At 41.4% G+C, this 21,224-nt stretch overlaps 1 long non-coding RNA gene and 1 pseudogene across 1 annotated transcript; both read left to right on the plus strand.

Annotated features, from left to right (window-relative positions):
* The first annotated feature begins 244 nt into the window (after nt 1-244).
* LOC122332441 lies at nt 245-18,536 on the plus strand (annotated as a pseudogene).
* Nucleotides 18,537-20,581: 2,045 nt separating this feature from the next.
* On the plus strand, nt 20,582-21,214 carry LOC122332450. The gene is made up of 4 exons (XR_006248484.1): nt 20,582-20,665; nt 20,767-20,884; nt 21,015-21,089; nt 21,195-21,214. It is a non-coding gene; the product is annotated as an uncharacterized LOC122332450 (long non-coding RNA).
* Nucleotides 21,215-21,224: the final 10 nt, after the last annotated feature.

Raw genomic sequence — 21,224 nt, forward strand, 5'->3', positions numbered from 1 at the left:
AGTTATCCCCATCTCATAGTCATGCCTTTTTAACATGCATGCACATTTTTTCTTATCTCATAGAAATACATTTTTATATACTAATTTTAGAATGTTTGAGCATCTTGGTGTTTTGATATGATGCCCAAAATGTGCATAAAAACATGTGGATGGAAACATAACTTAGTAAATGTTCTGATGCTTGGAAGGACTATCAGTAGATTTGGGGATGATCTATTTCACTGTAATAGTATCCTCTGTGGCCATGTTACTTGGGATTTTCTTCCCCAGTGGATCAGCATACGTCCTGCATGAGCCTGGTTCTGCAGCTCATCAAGCCCTTAAGCATGCAGGTCAGTCTCAGGTGTACTCTGGCGTCTTTAGGTCTGTCTGTCTAACATTCGCGTGTCGTCTTGAATCTATGAGTGCTGGCGGAGTTCCTGCACTGCAAGGGAAGAGATTCACTGGTTTTCGATGGGGTCCGCCAGAGAATCAGGCTGGGGCGGACCCGCGTCACGGGGCCAATAAGGCATTTCTCCCATCCCCATCAACCTGAGGTTTTATTCCCCACACGGTACACTGAAACACACACCATCACACACTGCTTTAAACCAATCTCTAGCTTGGAGGATCTTGAATGCACGCATGCAGTGCGTTCTCGGACAAATCCCAAATCAGAGTGATCCTCCTGGAGGACTTGCCAGGAGTTGGCGAGGCACAGTGTCATCATAATGTACTCGTTGAAATGCACATGTGATGTCATTTCCTCATTATCTTCAGCTGGAAGGTTCCCATGACATGAGTATAGCACCATCAGAAGATGTTTATTGACTGGCTTAATGTTGAATTTCTTTCAATCAAATTTTTGTATCTAAGTTTTACCGCAGGAAATGATCTAGAATACGGGAAAAGACAGTATGTTTCATATGGATTATAAAATCAGATAATATGTCTGAGTTAAGAATTAAATTAATCTTTGATTTACTATTCTATGTTGAGCTGAAGTAGACACAATGTAGCCAATCAGAAGCGTTCAGATGAGTTTTGTTGTTTTCAGCGCACAAACAGATTCTCTCTTATAAAAGAATGCCAGTGCAGATGCCAAGAGCAGTGTAAGAGATTCACTCATTAAACAGTATGATTAATAAAGCACACACATCATCCAGGCTCCATTAGCATCATCCTGGACCTGGCTGACCTCTGCCCGTCTTTATTCTCTCTCAGTTTCTGAACCTGACCTCTCATTAGCCTTCCGGGCATCTCTAAAGTGCGGTGGGCGATCAGCGGTCGGTATCGAACATCAGATCCGAGACAACATGATCATACCAGTTCATCTGCGCGAGCTGCACTGATCTGGCAGTGACTCCGGCTAACACTGACCTAACCAACTTTCAGATAGCGCTCAAGTGTAGCCAAGCGTGGACCCTCAGGGTGATGTGCCTTCAGGCGTCTTACTGCTCAAAACCATGCGCTGAAATCGGCAAAGAAAAAATCAGTAATTAACAGCAGTGCGTCGTCAGCGTTAATCCAGCTATTTATATGAAAATCAAGCTCAAGATGGAGTTAAGGAGTTTTGAGCAGTGAATAAGCCAGAACGGGTGTTTAGTCTGTCGGTTATCAAAGTGCATCTTATTACAGGCGTTCGTTCACTTCCTGCAGGTTACAGGCTACAACATTTTATTGTAGCTATAAATGAGCCCATAGTTTTTCTTGATGTTTAATACATTTGGCAAAGCTCAAATGAAGTGCTCAGAAGAAAGCTCTTTTATGCGTTTTAAATATTCTGTGTTTTTCGTTAGAGATAGACTTCTCCACTCTTAAAACACAAACATTAGACTTTACAGACATGTATATAGTGTTTTAAGTAATTACTGTGCTATTTATATAGGTTTACATTGATCCAAGTAGCGTTACAGTTTTAATGTCAAGCTGTTTTAATGAATGTCATTGGCTAAACATTTGTAAAACCCTCCCGATTGAAAATAATAATGACAAATTATAAGCAATATGAAGTATGGATAATTTTTTCACGGCATGGCTGACTGTGCTGGTATGACTGCCCATGCTCTGTCTACTAGAAACACGGCCCTGATCCCACACCACGTCCTCATGAGAATAGGATGAGAAGGTTTATTGTCTTTTGAGGCCGTGGTTTGAAGTAGTCAGACGTACTGCAGAGTTTGAGGTCTTGTTTCTGATGGTTCTTCAGAGGGTGTTTTGTGTAAAGCGTGGTCTCACTGTTTCCAGGCAGAGGACCGCTCGGTGCTTGATCTCTAAACTAGACCTGATGGATGGAAAAGGAACAGACGCTCGAGACGTGCTGGAGAACAAGCTCCTACTGCCTCTGCATGCTGGTGAGGAAACCTGTTACACCAGCTTGGCTCTCTCTTCTCAGGAAGTTTTGGTTTTAGTTTGGATATCATGTAATTTTTTTATAAATATATATATTTTTATATATATATTATTTATATATCTAATATTTAATAATTTTAACATAATTATTGTGATAAGCAGAAAAGCATTTCATAGACTTTCATAGAAAACAATAACTTTTGGAAAACATTGCTGAATGTAAATAATAATATTTGTAAAATAATGTTGACATTTGATATTTTCATATATAAGTATAAAGTGGCAGAAGGTGGTAGCTAGCCTTGTCTGAATGGTGAGTCACTGAATCATTCCTCTCAACGATTCATTCAAATGACTCATTCAGTAACAAATCACTGATGTGTGTTGATCAGAAGCGGCTTCAACAGTTCTGACTTTGATTGGAATTATTTCCATTTGAGATCACAGAGTCAATACAATGAATAATATTGTATCTAAAATGTAACAAAATATGAACATTTATTGAACTGTTGTATAAATGCACTGGTGCTGATATTGAGAAGAGCAGCACTCTTGCTCATGCTGATATTGTTAAACTGTATCATATGATATAAATATTTTATATAAAATATAAGTTTTTGCCCTTACATCACTTAGAGGTGTCAGGCTCGTATAACTGCATTAATAGACTGTATCTCAGCCATCCTGCATCAGATGCCAAATAAGTGTTTGAATGATTTTAATGGATCATTTTTAGATTACATTTTATTCACCAAATGAATGCATTAAATGAACAAAATATTCCAAAATTTTGAAGGACTAGAAACTGTCCACAGGCTCAGCCACAGTTTATTGTCTTTGTGAGGTGTCAATTCTCTAAATCAGAGTGATTTCAGACCAAACAATTGCATCTTTAATCCACTGTCAGGGTCCGTTCTTCATCGCATCGTCGCCAACTCAACTAGATGGATAATTAATTGTTGATTGTTTAGCCTGATCTTGGATTGTTTGGTTCTCGAAGCTTGCTGTCATAACAGCAACAGGTCCGTTAAGCTTGAACCTGCTCAGGGGAACAGATATTTCGTAGGAACAGGATTAGATAGCGGCTTTATAAACGAAATGATCATTTCAAATCTATCCCAACCTCCGATACATTATGACAAGAGTATCCTACTGATCCAGAGACAGTCATTTAAAAATACTGAAAATTAATATAAAAATTAATAACAGCCGGGTTTACTCACTGATAAAAATTCCTTTATAACCTGTGTAGAGTCTTACACACCTGCTAGAGTTAATCAGGCTGTGCATTAATTTGGTGATGAAAACAGATATTATGGAGTGGCTTGATGGAGCAGGAGATGAAGAACATCATCTTGACCCTTCAAAATAATTAATGCTGCCACGTTTACAAATCTGTTTCAAATTACTAATTACAACATTCAAATAAAAAGTTGTACAAATACTAGAAATTGTGAATAGAAATATTTTGTCTTGCCACTTGACCAATCGCTCACGATGCTGATCTTGGTTTAAAAGTTTACATGAATGAGCAGTAATCCTAAATCCTACTAAATTAGCCAGAGAAAGTTAGATATGGATCTTTCAAATCATGTCACATGTATTAAGCAAGGTGAAGACCGGCTCCTGGATAGTAAGCCTAGATGTGTTTTTAGAGTCAGACACGGTAATACTTTTTCAAACACGCCTCAGTCGATGGACAGCTGTTGTGTCAGTACATGATGATCGATTGAGTCATATCACTAGAGCCAAGTGTTTGAGCTCATTCAGCTCTGCAGGCTCAGGAAAGTGCACCAGATCACGGTCAATCGTCGTCTGATCACACAGGATACATCGGAGTGGTCAGCATGATCAGTCAGAAGGACATCGATGGGAAGAAGGACATCAAAGCGGCTCTAGCAGCGAGAGGAAGTTCTTCCTGAGTCCACCCGTCCTACAGACACATAGCAGGCGGCATGGGCAGCACACCACACAGAGAGAGTCCTCAATCGGAGTACTGTGCCCAGTCCGTGCGTCACTGGTGACCGAAGACCTTCATCACTGTAATTCATGCAGCGCTACATCTGTGTTTTCACAGCAACTGACCAACCACATCCGGGACCTCTTGCCTGCCTTCCGCAGTAAGCTACTGGCGTCTACAGCTGCTTTCACTGGGCCGAGAGGCTGAGAGTACGGCTTTTCCGGCCGATGACCCGTCACGCAAGACCAAAGCCTGCAGTCAGTCCAGCGCCAAACGCCACAGACCATCACGCTAACACCCAGACCACACGCAAACACCCAGACCATACGCTAACACCAGACCACCGCTAACAACAGACCACCACGCTAACACACCAGACCACACGCTAACACCAGACACTGCGCTAACAACAGACCACCACGCTAACAACAGACCACCGCGCTAAACCAGACCCATCCGCCAAGGCCAAAACCCTGCGGCATTCAGCTACTATGTACACGGTATGTGCAATATAATTCATCAGATCAGCAAGATCAGGATTACTTAGACATGATTGGATTGAGTCCTCACTTTCACAATGCTTTACTGCCAATTTGCTCTTCAGGAACACTGTCAAGATGTAGGGCACTAGATCAGGACTGGTCTTATGGATTGAGTGTGAAACAGAAGTGTTTCTGTGCGTCTTCAGAATGGTGCAGCAGTTCTCGGTGGACTCCCCGAGAAGCGTATCAGGCGGCTCTGGGGATCAGGTGGACACCGTGGAGCTGTCTGGAGGAGCCAAGATCAACACGCATCTTCCCGGCGCTTCCACGCCCGAGCTGGTCAAGGCAGGTCACACAAACTCTGTCAAACATCTGTTCTTACTTACTTCCACCTAACCGTGTTTCTGACCGTCTGTGTGACAGATGGAGTCGCGACGAGAAGAAATCACGACGGGGGAAATCAAGCTCGCCATCAAGAACATCCACGGCATCAGGTGAAGCTCGTTTGAGTCGTTCACAGCAGCTTCAGCTCATTTACTGCAGGATCAGATCTGTGTGAGGTCATCCAAGTGATCATCCTTATAAATGAAGATTGCTTTAATTTGGAAAATGCCGTGAAATGTACACGATCGTGATAATCGAATCCCTGGATCTGTGGGTGTCATGGTCAGGGCATTAATGTGTATAAATCAAGCGCTGAAGTTAGCTGTTCTTCTGGGGCCAGGTCTGTTCACTCCAGACGCGGCAGCCTTGAGCGATCGTGAAGAAGCAGGTGGTGAAGATCAAGGAGCGTGTATTAAGTGTATTGATCTGGTGGTTCAGGAGCTGATCAACTTACGGTCCGTCAGTGCTCTAATGAGGTGCTTCGCTCTCTGTTCTACACTACTGCATGACTGCATTACTCACAGTTCAGCACCAGTGCATTATTTCTTATATGAGACAGACACAAGATGAACTTAAAGTGACATGCACTGATTTTCCCATTTATATATATCACTGTTTTAATAAGATTCAGTATTTTAATCATACAGTAAGAAACTGATTTGTTTATATTTGGAAGTCTAGAAATATTCAAGTACTCAAAATATAACAAAATCAGTCATTTTGATCACAAAAAAACCCCATGAAACCCTGTTGGGATTGATAAATTCCAACATTGTAATGTATCGTGTGTCTCAAGTGCTGCAGACCTTTATTCCTCTTTCTTCATTATTGCTCAGTGACGTTGAATCAGCAGTGTTTAGTCGAGAGTGTAGTTCATCACTTTAGGAGAAGTTCACCCAGAGTTCACCTCACTATTAGTAGCTTTATTTTGTCCATCAGAGTGGAGCATAACAGACTGAACCACATGAGCAGGCCGTGAAGTATTAGTAGTATTAGTATTAACATGCACCAGTAGATTCTGCTCCCGGAGGAGTGTTGTTAAAGGCAGCCCTCGCTCTGGTTCAGTGCTTTGACACACCTAAGGTCAGGCTTCTAATCTTGTGTTTTCTGCATGTTCAGCTGGATTCGTTCCTCGTCTGCAGGAAGAGACAGAGCGGATCGTCACGTCTCATATCCGCTGACCGAGAGAGCAAAGCCAAAGAGCAGGTACAGCACTCCTGGATATGTGTGTGTGTGTGTGTGTGTGCAGGTGGATAACAAGATTACGGCTCTGTAACAAGATTATTGTGTCTCTGCAGGTCCTGCTGCTCATCGACGTTCAGCTCGCCTACATTAACACCAACCACGAGGACTTCATCGGCCGCCAAGTATGTCTGAGCACAGGGCCTGAGAAACAGTTCTCATTGATAATGATAATAAATGGGTATTGTTTTTTTAAACCGAATATTGAAATATGATATTTTTAATGAAACAATCCTCTAAATATGAAACTAGAAGTTCCAGTAGAAGGCAGCAGTATTGATTGAGTCACTGAATCAGTCCTCAACCAGTTCAAACAGCTGTGACTGTCTTTATGAATGATTCACTGAATCATTTACTCTGAATCACCGATGTGTGTTCATCAGAGATGTTCTTCTGTTGGCGGTTTGAAATTAATCAAAAACACAATATTGTGTCTACAAATGCAACACGTTTTCAAATATTGTATAAAACCTGTAGCTTATTTTAACTGGTGCAGATACTGAAAGGGTCATGAACTGCCTTTGTTTTTGTGTTGTACCGTTGTTTCTCTGAGCACTACCTATAATGTTATGTAGATTTTTACATTAGAAAAATCATAAGTAATGGGCTACTTTCTGTGCTGTTCTAACCCACCTCATCAGAACACTGTTTGAGTACACGCCCACTGCTATGATTGGCTAACAGTTGTGTATGATTGACAGCATACATTCCTCATTGTAATGAACTGAACAGAAGAGTCGATGGATCCATATGCAGACCTTTATTCTGAGACATTGTCATTATTGAAATGTATATATTCACCAGTGCTTTCTCTCTTTTTCTCTCTCTCACTCTCACACACACACTGTCTCTCTTTCTCTCTCTCTCACACACACACACACACACACACTCTGTCCCTGTCAGTGCTCAGCAGCGCGCAGCAGTCAGGCGAGTAAGAAGAGTTGGCGGGGAATCAGGTGAGTGCTCGTGTATTTGTGAAGGCCATCTGTGTTTATGGCTCTCCAGACATCAAATCTCTTTATTGTTTTGTTAACATTTTACATGGCTTTGACTTTCTTCCTGCTCTGCTTTTATTGACTTTATAGTTCAGTAGTTGTTGAGTTTGTTTATGTAGAGCAGTGTTTGTGTTCTCACACACGCGCAGTGTCATGTTCTCTTCACTATCCTCCCGTGAGAGCGCGCTCCTGTTGATGTGCTGTTGTGTTTGGCTCAGGAGCTCCAGGTAAGAGTCTCTCGTGTGTCTCATCACTTCTATCAGAGCGAGGTTATCTCTGTCTCAGCACACACTGCCGACAGACAGAAGCTCCTCTGTTCATCCTAACCCAACAACAGAACAGACATTACACAAGCATTAGTGTTTCCTCATTACTTTATGTGACGTGATATGTTCCCTTTGCTTTATTTTTCTCATTTCCACGGTTCTTCTCTCTGGCAGAACAGATTCATCTTTACTGTGCACAAGCGTAGTCACAGCAGTTTTATGTTTGATATCATAGAGTTAAACTGTACTGTATACAGCACAGCCTGTGGCATTCAGAGTTTCATTGCAACTTTGATACAAAATCAACATTTCTGTCACAATACCATGGTGCAGTAATGGTTACTAAAAAGTAAATCTGTGGTAAATGCTGGTGATTTGTAGTTTGAAAAGCCTTCTGTCTCATTGCACAGTGTTTCTTCTGTTTCATCAGCTTTAAACTACTTTGAATCAGAGTCTCACAGCGTTTAGTGTCGTGTGAATCTGACTCATTATCTTCATTATTTTATTACACTTTTGGTGAATAAACTTTGTACTGAGCACTTATCGAGCCCTTGATATCAGTTTATCAAGGAAAAATATGTTGTTTTAATTAACGTTATTGTTTTATCAGTGGAACGGGTCCTGAGGGGATTTTCTGCTGAGTTATGTCAAGAATAAGTGCAGGAAAGTTATAAGCAGAATAAGAGACAACAGGCTGGTGAATTATTGAAAAATAATACCAATCTGCGGTGTAGCTGGCAAACTGCTTCACATCTTACCCTGATTACTGCTTCAGTCACAGAAGAATCAGACTCCATGTGGACAGTTACACCTCAGTACGTTTCAATAATTCAGTGCCTCCTTGTTAGTTATTCCTTACAGTATAGTCAATAATTATTCATTTTCCTGCTTTTCACTCATTCACTCTATAATGGTTTCATTTGGACTGCAGCTCCATGATCTTTTCTGAATAATGACATATATTTGCATTTCTAAACCCGTGGAAAAGAAATGGAATCTGAAGCATTGATAAATGTGTTTTAAAAGGAGCATTTCATGCACAGATGTTTGTTTTGGAGTTTTGTTACTCTTGCTGGAGGATGTCAGACACAGGTTTAATGTGTTTTAGGGTCAGTCCGGTTGATTTCTTGACCACAGAAGCTCTTCTGACAGGTCTAGGATCAGTGTGGTGTACCGATGAGAGAGAAGGGTTTTCAGTTATCCATAAGTGAAGACTGGGCTTTAATGAAGGAGATCTTGAGTGTGTGTGTGTGTGTGTGTGTGTGTGTCTCTTCAGGCCTCATCTCCTCCGGCGTCTGGCATCATTGTAAGGCTGATGTGTTTTACTGAATGCACTGTGATGGAGCAGTAGAGATGTGGTTAAGTTCACTGCATGAACCAGAGGACGTTTCTTCAGATTCCTGTGTGTCTTGAAATCCTTCTCACACTGCATTCAGGAAGCATTCAAACCCGCTCACTCTTCTATTATCTTGTAGCCTTAGTCTATAATACTGTTGTTAGTTCACCATCTACACTTCCTGCCACACGATGACAAAGCAAAATGTATTATTATTTCATATTTTGTCATTATGTGGTTCTGAGTGGCGATGGATGAAGGGTGTGAATACTTTCTGGATGGCTTGTTAGTCAAACACGGAGCACTGTATGTAAGATCTCACTCCAGAGACTCAGATGGACGCATGATCACGCATGCTGGAGACTGGACCTTTTACATCTGTTATGTAATGACTACTATATTAATACATGTTTATTAGGACATAATAAACAAATTACTTTCATTATGGTAGAACAGACTGTTGTAATCCTGGCTGCTGATTGGTCAATACTGCTTTATGGATAATTTCAGCTGTAGAGTAACAGGTTTGAGCATTTTATCCAATCACAGGGCAGCTCTATTAATGTTGCTTTCGGATATTCTAGATGAAGTTAAAGGACTTACATGTACAGTATGTGATATGTCTCAGGTGTCCCCAGAATGTGTGTGTGAAGTTTCAGCTCAAAATACCCCACAGATCATGCCTGTTTTGAGAGGAAGCAGAAGTGTTTTCATTCATGTCTCTTTAAATGTAAATGAGCTCCAGTGCCCCGCCCCCTTTTCTAGAACAGGGCTGTAAATAAATCCTCTTTCATGCCTTATTGCGCTTTAGGGTTAGATGTTAGATGCACACAGGATTATGTTAAACACACAAAGGAAGTACAAAACAGTGAGTTATATCTGAGAAGGTAAACGCTGGGAAAGAAATGGCATGTTTATTTTAAATGTTTGTGGCAAATAAATAAATGAGAACACGTGTCTTCTGAGGCTACGACTCTGAACATCAGTACAGCCAAAGACAGAACAGTTAGCATGCATTATTTTGTTGCGTAGGGTGAAAACGTGCATATTAAGGGGGTGGTAATATTATAAGAAGATCGCTTTTCACAAGCTTGCAGAGAAAGGCTAATAAAATTACTGGGTTGTTCTTTTGTTCCTGGGTTGATGCACCTTGGACCCTATTACAGCACTTGCTAAACACTGAAATATTAGGTATTTCTGAAGGTGGTGATAGTCACTCTGTGAATATCAAGATTTATTAAAAAACATGATACATATTGTCTCACATCACTTTGTGTACTCTACATAGTGCACTCTTAAAGCTGTACATGGCTTTTATTATCTGCCACAGTTGACTGATAGCTCCTCCCCCTTCGTTCCGTAATTAAAGCTGTGACAGTTGAGTGCATGAAGCATCCATCAAAACCACTAGCAGCCATCTTCAGCCAGAAAAGCGTAACGGCTAATCCTAACATGCTAACAGAAAGCAGACCAGAGGTCTAGTGTTATACTAAACAATACTTTTGAATTGAACTGTTTTAAATTTACCCCGAAATGCTGTTGTGTAAGAGAAGTTGCGACATTTTATTTGGTTTGTAGGCACTTCTCATTCATCTGTATGGGATCAAAATATCATACAACTCTGAAATTCAATGATATCAGGACTGTTTTGTGATTGGTTATTAAGTTAGCCGTTACGTTTTCTCCTGTAGTAAGTAATATAGACCCTCTCATTTCTCAATAGTAAGACAGTCTCTGTTGTCCAACATCCCATGCTTTGTTTCTTCACTTATTAAAGTGCATCATCCAGGTATTTAAAGTGCACTTGACCTCTTTGAAATGTTCTGTGTGAACACACTACTCACACTTTCCATGCTACAAAGCCTGATGGAGTGCAGAAGAATGTGATTTGGGACTGTCTCACGCTGCTGATTTCTCACCTCATTCATCCTCATTGGTCCGTGTCTCCTGCACTGATCTCTGCTGTGTTTCTGAAGGCGGTGTGTTTGTAACGCGTCTGGTTTAATCTCAGGTGATCCGCAAGGGCTGGCTGACCATTAACAACATCAGCATCATGAAGGGAGGAGCGAAGGAGTACTGGTTCGTGCTGACCGCCGAGAGTCTTTCCTGGTTCAAGGATGACGAGGTGAGCGTTCTCAGATCCTGAAAGCCTCTGATAGGACTTGATGACTTTATGTGATAATGTTCACTACATCATTTTCATTTTCATAAAACACGTTTGTACGGTAGTCTAGCCATGCTGTTTCAGCGTCATAAAATGTAATAGCAGTTTGTCTACGCTCCGGTCGGGTTCTACTCAATGATTCTGGATGAGGGTAAGGAACTGGTGGCAGCGCATTGTGTTTTCACCAGAAATGCGATGTTTAGGCTTTAGCGATATATGAGCTTTTACAGATAATTAGCACCTGGTCATTAGACTACTAAAAAACAAAAACGTATATTTTTATGAACAAAAATGCTCCAAATGTTTTTCTAAACATTATATTGAAATATAATAATTTTGTCATTACACACAAAACTGAACTATTTTAATGTTGAAACAGTAGTATAAGCTGTTTTGGGAGGAGGGGGAAAAGACTTCATCACGAGCACATGAGCACTCAGAGCAGCAATACTGCGTTTTAGGTGTTTATAAGCCTGTATATTTAGATTTATATTTCAGCCACCTATGTTAATACGATTATACTTGCTGCGATTATGAGCTCAATCACATTATTTAAATCAAAGTATTGTGTTTACATGAGGTGAAGTTTACTTGCAGTATTGCCAAAATCTCATTAAATCGCATTAAGACCGTCCATGTAAACGACCTCAGTGATTCAGGAATAAGACTTTAAGACTGAAAACAGAATCACATTCATATCCAACATGAGTCGCCACAGGAATGAGGACAGAAAGTGTGTCTGGAATCAATTCAATAATTTATTCAATAATTCTGTGCTCAAATGTACAGATTCTGTCTTTGTTTAGGTTTTATTTTGATTGACAAACTCTTGTCATGACATATTCCTCTCAACAGATGCAAACTAACTACACTCACTGCACAAATGTATAATGCTGGTTTGTGTTTACTTGTGTCTCTTTTCTCTTTTTTTCTACACCATCGTTTCTTCATCGTTTCTTTACATGTCTAATCAAACTCTCCTTTCCAGGTTCCTACCTTTCTCTCCCAACTTTGTAGCTTATAGTCAGTTTTTTACAGATTCCTTTCTTTATGTAAAGGAGTCAATCAATCATGAAAAGAATGTGTAAAAAGTTCAGTTCTGCTGCTGACCCATGGCTTTATCTGGATCCCGCAGGAGAAAGAGAAGAAGTACATGCTGCCTCTGGACAATCTGAAGGTCAGGGACGTGGAGAAGAGCTTCATGTCCAGCAAGCACATGTTTGCCATCTTCAACACAGAGCAACGGTAAATTTCTTTCAGTCTTCAGTGTTTTAAATGCAATCGTTTCATGAAATCAGTTGTTAAAGAACACAGCACCATGAAGCTCATGAAGCACCTTGAAAACAATAACTATAACGCGACACTTCTAATAATCATTCATGTCCAGAGCACTGCTGTAATAGAGGAGTCACAGAGTTTTAATAAATCCTGACAAACATAAACACATTTAACGATGGACACCAGACACAGGGCAGGACACGCTTTAAATACAGAACATGATGAAGGAACAACTCAAAACACCTGGGAAACACAGCTGGGATGAAACCAAACAATTAAAGGCAAGACAGAATCTGGGTCACGAGAGGTCGGGGCACACAGGACATGGGGCAAACTGTAACATTACCCCCTCACCCTAGGCACGATTTGCACCATAATATAGCAATCAAACTGGAGAGGTAGGGTTGGCAGAGTCACAGATAGCCTCCCGGACAGATCAGGAGTCTCTGGTGGCCTTTGTAGGTCTGGGGACTCGGGACCATTATCCACATCCACATCATACACGTTTTCTTGAAGTTTAGCGTTGGGAGGACCGGGCTCTTGCGGCAGCTCTAGAAGAGTGGGCTCTGGGGCGCTCTGAAAGTCTAGTCACTGGGGGTGTTTGGTAAGCACGCAGACCTCGGGGTACTTGGCCAGCACAGAGACTTGGGGACGCCTGCGAGGCACGGGCACTGGAAGCACAGGAACTGGGGACGGCTCTCCTGGCCGTGACTGGGGAACCGGATTCTCTGGGATCGGGCATGGCACTTCAAGCCATTATGGCCCTTTCAGCCTTCCATAGTGCCTGTCGGCGGGCTTGCTTGGACCACAGACGCCGAGCTGGTTTCGGCTCGGGCGAACTCTTCCCAGACACTGGTAGATGGCTTCTCTTCAACACAGTCCTGTGGTGCCTGGGAGGTCTACGGGGCAATAATAACAGGCCCTGAGCTGGAACAGATGAATGATGGCCATGTCTTCCAGCATCGCCAGCTGACAAAAATTTTCCCTTCGGGAAAGGTCAAAGGTGCGTGCAGCGAACTCCATCGTTGCAGAGGGAATAATAAATAAATAAAATAAATATGAGGTTTGTCGTTTACTGTTTGATTTATCTTTCGGTCAGTCTTTTAATCATCCAACTTTGAAGGGTACACGGCAAACATAAAGACATTTAATGACACAGACTCAGAACTGGACACAAATTAAAAACAGAACATGATGAAGGAACATGATCGATAATTGTGATGATTTGTGATGATTGTGACGATCTGTGGTGATTGTGATAGTTGTCATGATCGGTGATGATCACGATCATTGTGATGCTCTGTGAAGATCTGTGATGATTGTGAAGGAGGAGCGAGGCTCTTCTGAGTAACATCTGGTTTTGTCTCAGGAATGTCTTCAAGGACAACCGTTTCTTGGAGCTGGCGTGTGACAGTCTGGAGGAGGTGGACAGCTGGAGAGCATCTCTTCTGCGCGCCGGAGTTTATCCTGAGAAGGCTGCGGTCAGTGACTCTCGCTGTTTCTTCACTCACATCAATATGATCATGAGAAGCTCACACTTCTTCTGAGGTTTTGAGGGGCACCAATAGATGTTTTCAAAAAAAAAATTCATATTTAAAATAAGAAATCATTGAGTAGGATTTTACACTATCTGCTTAATGGTGTTGTGTGTATTTATCTCATTGCATAGATGGACAAATAAAATTACCTTATTTTATAAACGTGACCGATGATTAATGAGAAACATTTTGTTGTTCAATTTCGTTTTTTTTACACATTATTTCTATATACAGTATTTTTTACAATTAAGCGCAAGCTTCAAGTTTTACGTGATTCTTTGATTGTAATGTGAGTATAGTGAAGTGCATTAAAAACAGATTTTCACACACATCCTCCAAATGAACCCATAACCACAAGCAAGTTTATGCATGAATTAATTCGTCCTTCTAATCTGTAGCTTAGAAGGACTATGAGGCTCATGGCTGATCTCTGAGCGGCTGTGTTCTCCTTCGCTCAGGTGGAGAGTGAGAGTTCTGGCCCGTCTGAGAACTTCTCCATGGACCCTCAGCTGGAGAGGAAGGTGGAGACCATCCGGAACCTGGTGGACTCCTACATGGCCATCGTCAACAAGTGCATCCGTGACCTCATGCCCAAGAGCATCATGCATCTTATGATCAATAATGTAAGGACAAATAACTTCATTATCAACAGAGTCTGACGAATAGTTTATGACTTTGTAACAAACTAAATTTTGTAATCTTTCTGTATCTTGAAAATAAATGGCATGTATGCTGTTATGTTATGCATTAATTGTGGCTTAATTTTCTGAATGTGAATGTAATGTAAAAAGCTCTGCACATACACCGTACAGAAAAGACAGGAGAGCGTGTTGAGCTCATAAAGAATCATGTAAACCAGAGCTGGACACACACTGACTTTACGTTGCTCCTCAGGTGAAGGACTTCATTAACGCGGAGCTCCTGGCTCAGCTGTACTCGGCCGGGGATCAGAACGCTCTGATGGACGAGTCTCAGGAGCAGGTTCAGCGGCGTGAGGAGGTTCTGCGCACACACCACGCTCTGAAGGAGGCTCTGGCCATCATCGGAGACATCTCCACCACCACCGTCTCCACCCCGCTGCCTCCGCCTGTTGATAACTCCTGGCTGAGCGCCGGCGGAGGACCCCGCAGGTAACCGGATAGAGTATAAACTCCAGTAGACCATATATTGTTGTAGTCATGTGTTAAGTCACATTGAATCAGTGTTCGTGTCTGTTTTCATGTATTGAATGAAGTTAAATCCTCGTTTTTTTGAGCTGCAGTGATGGTGATTGCCAAGAACAATGTCCATGACCCTTTCCAGTGTTTACTACTGATCACAGAACTGAAAAAACACAGCACTTGCTGAATCACGATTGCAGTTTAATATCGATTAACCTGGGGTCTTTCTATTCTTTCTAATCTATTCATTATAAGCAATATAACAAGAAAAAAATTCTAAAACATAATAGAATGTCTGTTTCTCATTAATTATTTAGGAAAAAGTGTCACTAGAAACCTGAGGTTTGTAAATGTGTAATTATCTCATCACTTAATACATGCAGTGCTCTGTTTCATACACAATGATGTGATGTTCATGTGAATATCATCAGGAAAAACTCCACTGGTTGAGAATACGGTTGAGATCATGAATATTGAATGTATAGGGGAAATGCTCTCTGATGATGACAGAGATGTTCATTTGCTCAAATCAAACGCTTTTCAAAGTTTCAAAAGGTAGATAAATATGCTTTAGTTTATTCTTCTGTAATTGTTCTTAAAATAATTTTTTCAGATCCTTCCATGTCCGCTTCTCTAAAGAGAGATAATGTAATCGTGATTGTTGAAACATTGACTCGTGTAAGGGATGGAGCTGGACTGATGCAGGTTCTCTCGAGGTTCTTGTTGTGTCTTTCTCTCTGTAGCTGAGTGAAGTGTGTGTGTGTGTGTGTTCTGCAGGTCTCCTCCTCCGAGTCCCACGGCTCCTCGCCGGATGTCTGCGGGACAGAGACCTGCTGGTAGAGGAGCTCCTCCGCCTCCATCCCGGCCCGGGCCCCTGGGGCCCCTGAACAACAGCGCTGACAGCCCACAGGTGCCCAGCCGGCCCAACCGAGCCTCCCAGCATCCCCAGGTGAGGTCTGAGCCGTCTCCCTCTCATCTCTCACTTACCATGAGCTTCTAATGGCTTAACATCGTCCCCTCCAGCACACACACACACACACACACGACTACGGAACTACTAACGGATTTTACAAGAGCACTAAAACTAGGTACAATTCCAGTACTAGAGCAACAGACAGGTGACCTCTAATCAGTGCTGACCAGAATCATCAGGACACTAGTACCATCCGCAGCTAAAATGTCAATTATTTCTATCTTGTGTCGGTAAGAAATATCAGTTTATATTGATTGTAATAATCCAGTGAGATGTTTGAGATCATCATCAGTCTGTCTGAATGACATGAAGAAACAGAACAAACTGAGACAGACTCAATCCAGAAGAACTGCGTCGCCGAGACTCTTCAAGAAAGCTACAAAACTTTTTTTAGGCACATGTTAAAAATGCTGTAAAAATTATGTCATAAATATTTTTTCTTGATCAATTAACTTCTATAAACTGAACTCATCATTTGTTGTGAACATCTCTGTGTGTTTAAAGCAGCTTTAGTCCTCTGTCCTCTTCTCAGGAGTTTCTCAGGAGCTTTGCAGGTATCTTTCTTGAAGCGTCTCTGAGACACAGTTCTTCTGGATAGAGTCTGTTTCAGTTTGATCTGGTTCTTCATATCATTCAGACCGACTGATGATGATCAGATGAGATCTCTAACATCTCACATAGCTGCTGCTGATGAAACTAGTGTTCTGATGATTTTATCAGTAAATAAATGAACCTGCGAGTGCTTCTAACACTAGACTGCTTACAGACACTAACTCTGTCTTCTGTCTCTTACCATCCACTGCCTTCCTCAACGCTTCTGCTGCCACGAACTGCTTTCTTCTACTTCTTCTTCTTCTCGTAACCCAGCCGGCGTCCTCCACCTTCCCCGACCCGGCAGGTTCCTCCGTGAGCGGCTCGAGCCGCCGAAGCCCTGCATGTCCAGTGGTCTGGTCTGGTCTGGTCTGGTCTGGTCTGTGATAGCAGTGCTTGTGTTGTCTGTCAGTGCCTGTGCTTCAGAACATCTCCAACCCTTCGTGATCTGCTCTGCTTCTCTCCTGAAGCTCCAGTCACGTTCTAGCCCTGCATGTTCCTTCATCTTAGGCTGTTGATATGCGTCTTCACATACTCGTGTCATATTGGACCATAGTGTGTGTGTGTGTGTGTGTGTGTGAGCGGTATATATTAGTGTGTGTGCGTCCTGAAGCTGCGCGTGTGTGTGTGTGTGTTTGTGGCTAAATTAAAATATAAAGGTGTAAAATAGTTGTCTTTACATTTAAATTATTAATGTTTTTATTTCGTAATGTTGTTTGTCATTGAAAAGGCTCAGAGGAGACCTTTTTTTCTTAGTTGTGAACGCTGGTTTTAAACGCAGACATCTTTAGACGTCATTGTCTGCAAACACTTAAATGTGAGCACCAAAATATAAAATATATTCATCTTCTTGAATAGCGCCACCTGCTTGCCATACTAGTTGATGACAGTTAATCCAAAATGTTCGACCAAAGTCCCTGGAACTGCAGTATACACCTGTTCTGCTGTGTAGAAACTCAACTCTATGTACTGTACATGTTTCAGATGATCACAACACCATCCATTACTTTGCAATAAATCTAGCAGTAGTTTAGTGTCGTGTCCGTCGCTCTGTTCATTGCATTAGTGATATTGACGTTCATTTGCTACTGTACTCATGTTAAGTAACTCTAAGACAAATTATAGTAATCTTCAGAAGGACTAAAGAAGACAAGTGTGCAGGGATTCTGGGAGATCGCTGATGTTATTTTCACTTTCATTATTAAAAACGTGAATATATGGATATATTATCTGCCGGTTTGTGAATCGGAGACTTTGTACTTGTTCAAATGTGTCCTGCAGTGTTTCGTTTACTAGTCTGTTGGCACTGAAACGGTTAAAACTACCTGCTGTTTGCTTCCATAAACACACAGACGCTAGAGGACTGAACAGAACAGGGTTTTCTGAGCGAAAACACGATAAAAACAGCTCAGAAAAAGCCACGAGAGCATCATGATAAAGGTGAGATACAGCAAACGTCCATCTCTCTCTGACTTCTGTTCATCAGACAGATGTTTGTGTTCTTTATGTTAGTCACTCAGACTATAGCTATGCACACTTGAAGTATTTTAGAGATTTGATGAAACTAGCGTTTGTTTAAGAGCAGATCTGAGGCTCAGACGGCAGTTTTTCATTATATTATACATATATAATACATTCATATGACGGCATTGTAAATGAATGCTGGAAATGTGCTCTAGCTGTTTGTTTGCTGTCCTCCAGCAGACGGCTACATAGTTTTAATCGTGAAGAAAACAGCAGATTTGAGCGCCTCACTCTTTCTGTGTTTCATTATGGCTTGATGTACTGTACCTCTATATGTATTAAATAAAACCTATCATGGAAAATACATTCAAATGTGAATCTTCTGTGTCTAATTCCTGTTTGTTTCACTTCTCTTAAAAGCCCAGTTTTTTGTTTTAGGTTTTCACAAAGACGCTGTTCTGCTATTTTCAATTTTGATTTGATTCAGACTAATCTGAGATCACCGGTTCATCTGCAATATGAACATTTATCAATGCATTGCTTTTAGAACTGATGTAATCATGAGGCCTGATGAAGAAGATCTTGATGGTGAGAGTGAAGTCAGCAGTCTATGATGATGATGATGAATTAGATCAATTGAATCACTGTGTGTGTGTGTGTGTGTATTAGTAAATAAAACAAGGTGAGACAATATTTAAGTAAAATAATAATAACAATAATGACAATAAATATTTATTTGCAACAACTGTTGAAGTAGGCTGAACGCACGCGTCAAAACGCTCAAATGCTCTAAAAATGTAAACAATCGCGGCAGAGGGCAGTACGCACCGGTGACGCCATCACGCCGTCCGCCGAAGAAAAACACGGAGAACGGAAGCGCTTGTTTAATGGATTTGAAATAGTATTTCTTCGAATATTTATTAGACTCTGTGTTTCAAAGTGTGCTAATGTCATTATTTACCTCTAGGTCATTTTTCACACCGCTGACGACACCGCACTTTGACTGCGTGCTCACGTGATGTTTGTTACTTTTCTCAGCGCTGCGCCTAAAAAACCAGTCACGATCGAGATGAATGGATCGCACTGCGTTACTTTAAACATTTTATACTGTCTGCTGAGGCAGACCATCGTTTATATTTCAGGCAGTAATTCCTGGAGTAATTACAGCAACTATTTATGATTTTTTTTCTGTGTGTGTGTGTGTGTGTGTGTGTGTGTGTGTGTGTGTGTGTGTGTGTGTGTGTGTGTGTGTGTGTTTACCGCGCTGTCAGTGTAAAGTTCGTTCCGCCGCGGACGTCATTCGTCAGATCTCGATAGTGTATGGTGTTATCTGTCGGTTTCCGAGCATAAGAGCAGATAAACCGGAGGAATAATGCGTCTCTCGGCCGGTGGATGATGAAGATCCGGTTTCTGCTGCTGCTGTGTTCAGTGTCAGGACTCTGGTGCGTGACTCGGATTCTCTGGTCAATATCAGTCCGACTGATTATAATTATGAATGTATATTAGCTTCAGTAGAGTTCGTAGAGTGTGTGTGTATCTTACTGGCTGACCGCAGTGTGTGTGTGTGTGTGTGTGTGTGTGTGTGTGTGTGTGTGTGTGTTTACACTCTTGATCTGTTGTGTTTATATGAAGTGTTATACACGAACAAAACAGCTCTAGAGAGTAATACAGTGGGCTTTTCTGGACACGTGATCCAGTATATTTTAAATAATGCAATAGTGCACTGTAAATACCACTGTAGATACACTTTGTGTGTGTGTGTGTGTGTGTGTGTGTGTGTGTGTGTGTGTTTGCTATGCTTGTGAGAACCAATTATTGAAAAGCTAGGTAATTTTAGTTGGTCCTCACAAGGGAAATAAATGATTCAAAATGCTAAATTAAGTTTATCTTAAAATGTAAAAACATAAAACTGTTCTGTGATGAGTTAGGTCTAGGTGTAGGGGACAAAATATTGTTAGGTCAGTATAAAAGCAATAGAAATCTGTCAAAGTACTCACAAATATAGAAAAACGAACTTTTGTGTGTGTGTGTGTGTGTGTGAGATTGTGTGTGTGATTGTGTGTGTGATTGTGACTCATGTATATGATGAACTTTGGATGCACAGAGACAAGTCACAGGAAGCACTGTGTATTGATATTAATTGGAGAGAGATGTTAGTTTAATAATGTCTGTGTGAATGTGATTTAGGGCTCTCAGTATCGAGTAAAAGTCATCAGCATATTTAATTAGAAATACCTATTAATGGAGGAATTTGTATTTTTATTGTTATATTTATGTGGTTGTGTATTTTACCTAAGACAAATTAAGTGTAATAATGACTGTGACAGCTGGAAATAATCTTTTCATCTACCGTTTAATGAATACGACTGTGATGAGACTCATTCTCCATGAGTTTCCTGTTCAACATGGCCATTGTTGGAGCAGACACACACACACACCCGAGCACAGGAGTGGTCAGTCAGCATCACGATACACACTCGGATCAGTGGACGAGTCATGAGGTGTGTGTGTGTGTGTGTGTGTGTGTGTGATGTCATATACAGACTGATGGATTCATACAATGTTTTCCTCTTCACTGATGTTTGTGTGGGTTTGTTAACAGCCGATGATTGCTGGGAATGATGAGCAGAGCGTCTTTATCAGTGAAGTGGAGTCTTCCTCAGTTTCCTCACAGATTCCAGACTTGGTCCAGCATCTCCTCATGAGTGTGTCTCATGCCGGTCAGTCTCACTCTCTCAGACTGCTCAGTTTCAGGAGTTGAGTGTGTGTGTCTTTGTAATGGACTGATGTGTGTGTGTGTGTGTGTGTGTGTGTGTGTGTGTGTGTGTGTGTGTGTGTGTGTGTGTTCAGGGACTCTGGAAGCGGCGTCACAGATTTGTCTGGAGCTGCGTGTGATGCTGCTGGATATGATCCTGGTCTCAGCAGGTGATGAACCAGACTTCAGTTAAGGTGGTCTGAGAATCAGCATTCAAAAGCTGATTCCTTCTCAGGCCACTTTATTTAATGTTTCATCGTCTTTCTGTCATGAAGCTTTCCAGCGGTTCAAGAGAGCGTCAGTGT

This window comes from Puntigrus tetrazona, unplaced genomic scaffold, assembly GCF_018831695.1.
Source record: "Puntigrus tetrazona isolate hp1 unplaced genomic scaffold, ASM1883169v1 S000000079, whole genome shotgun sequence".
Classification (NCBI taxonomy): domain Eukaryota; kingdom Metazoa; phylum Chordata; class Actinopteri; order Cypriniformes; family Cyprinidae; genus Puntigrus; species Puntigrus tetrazona.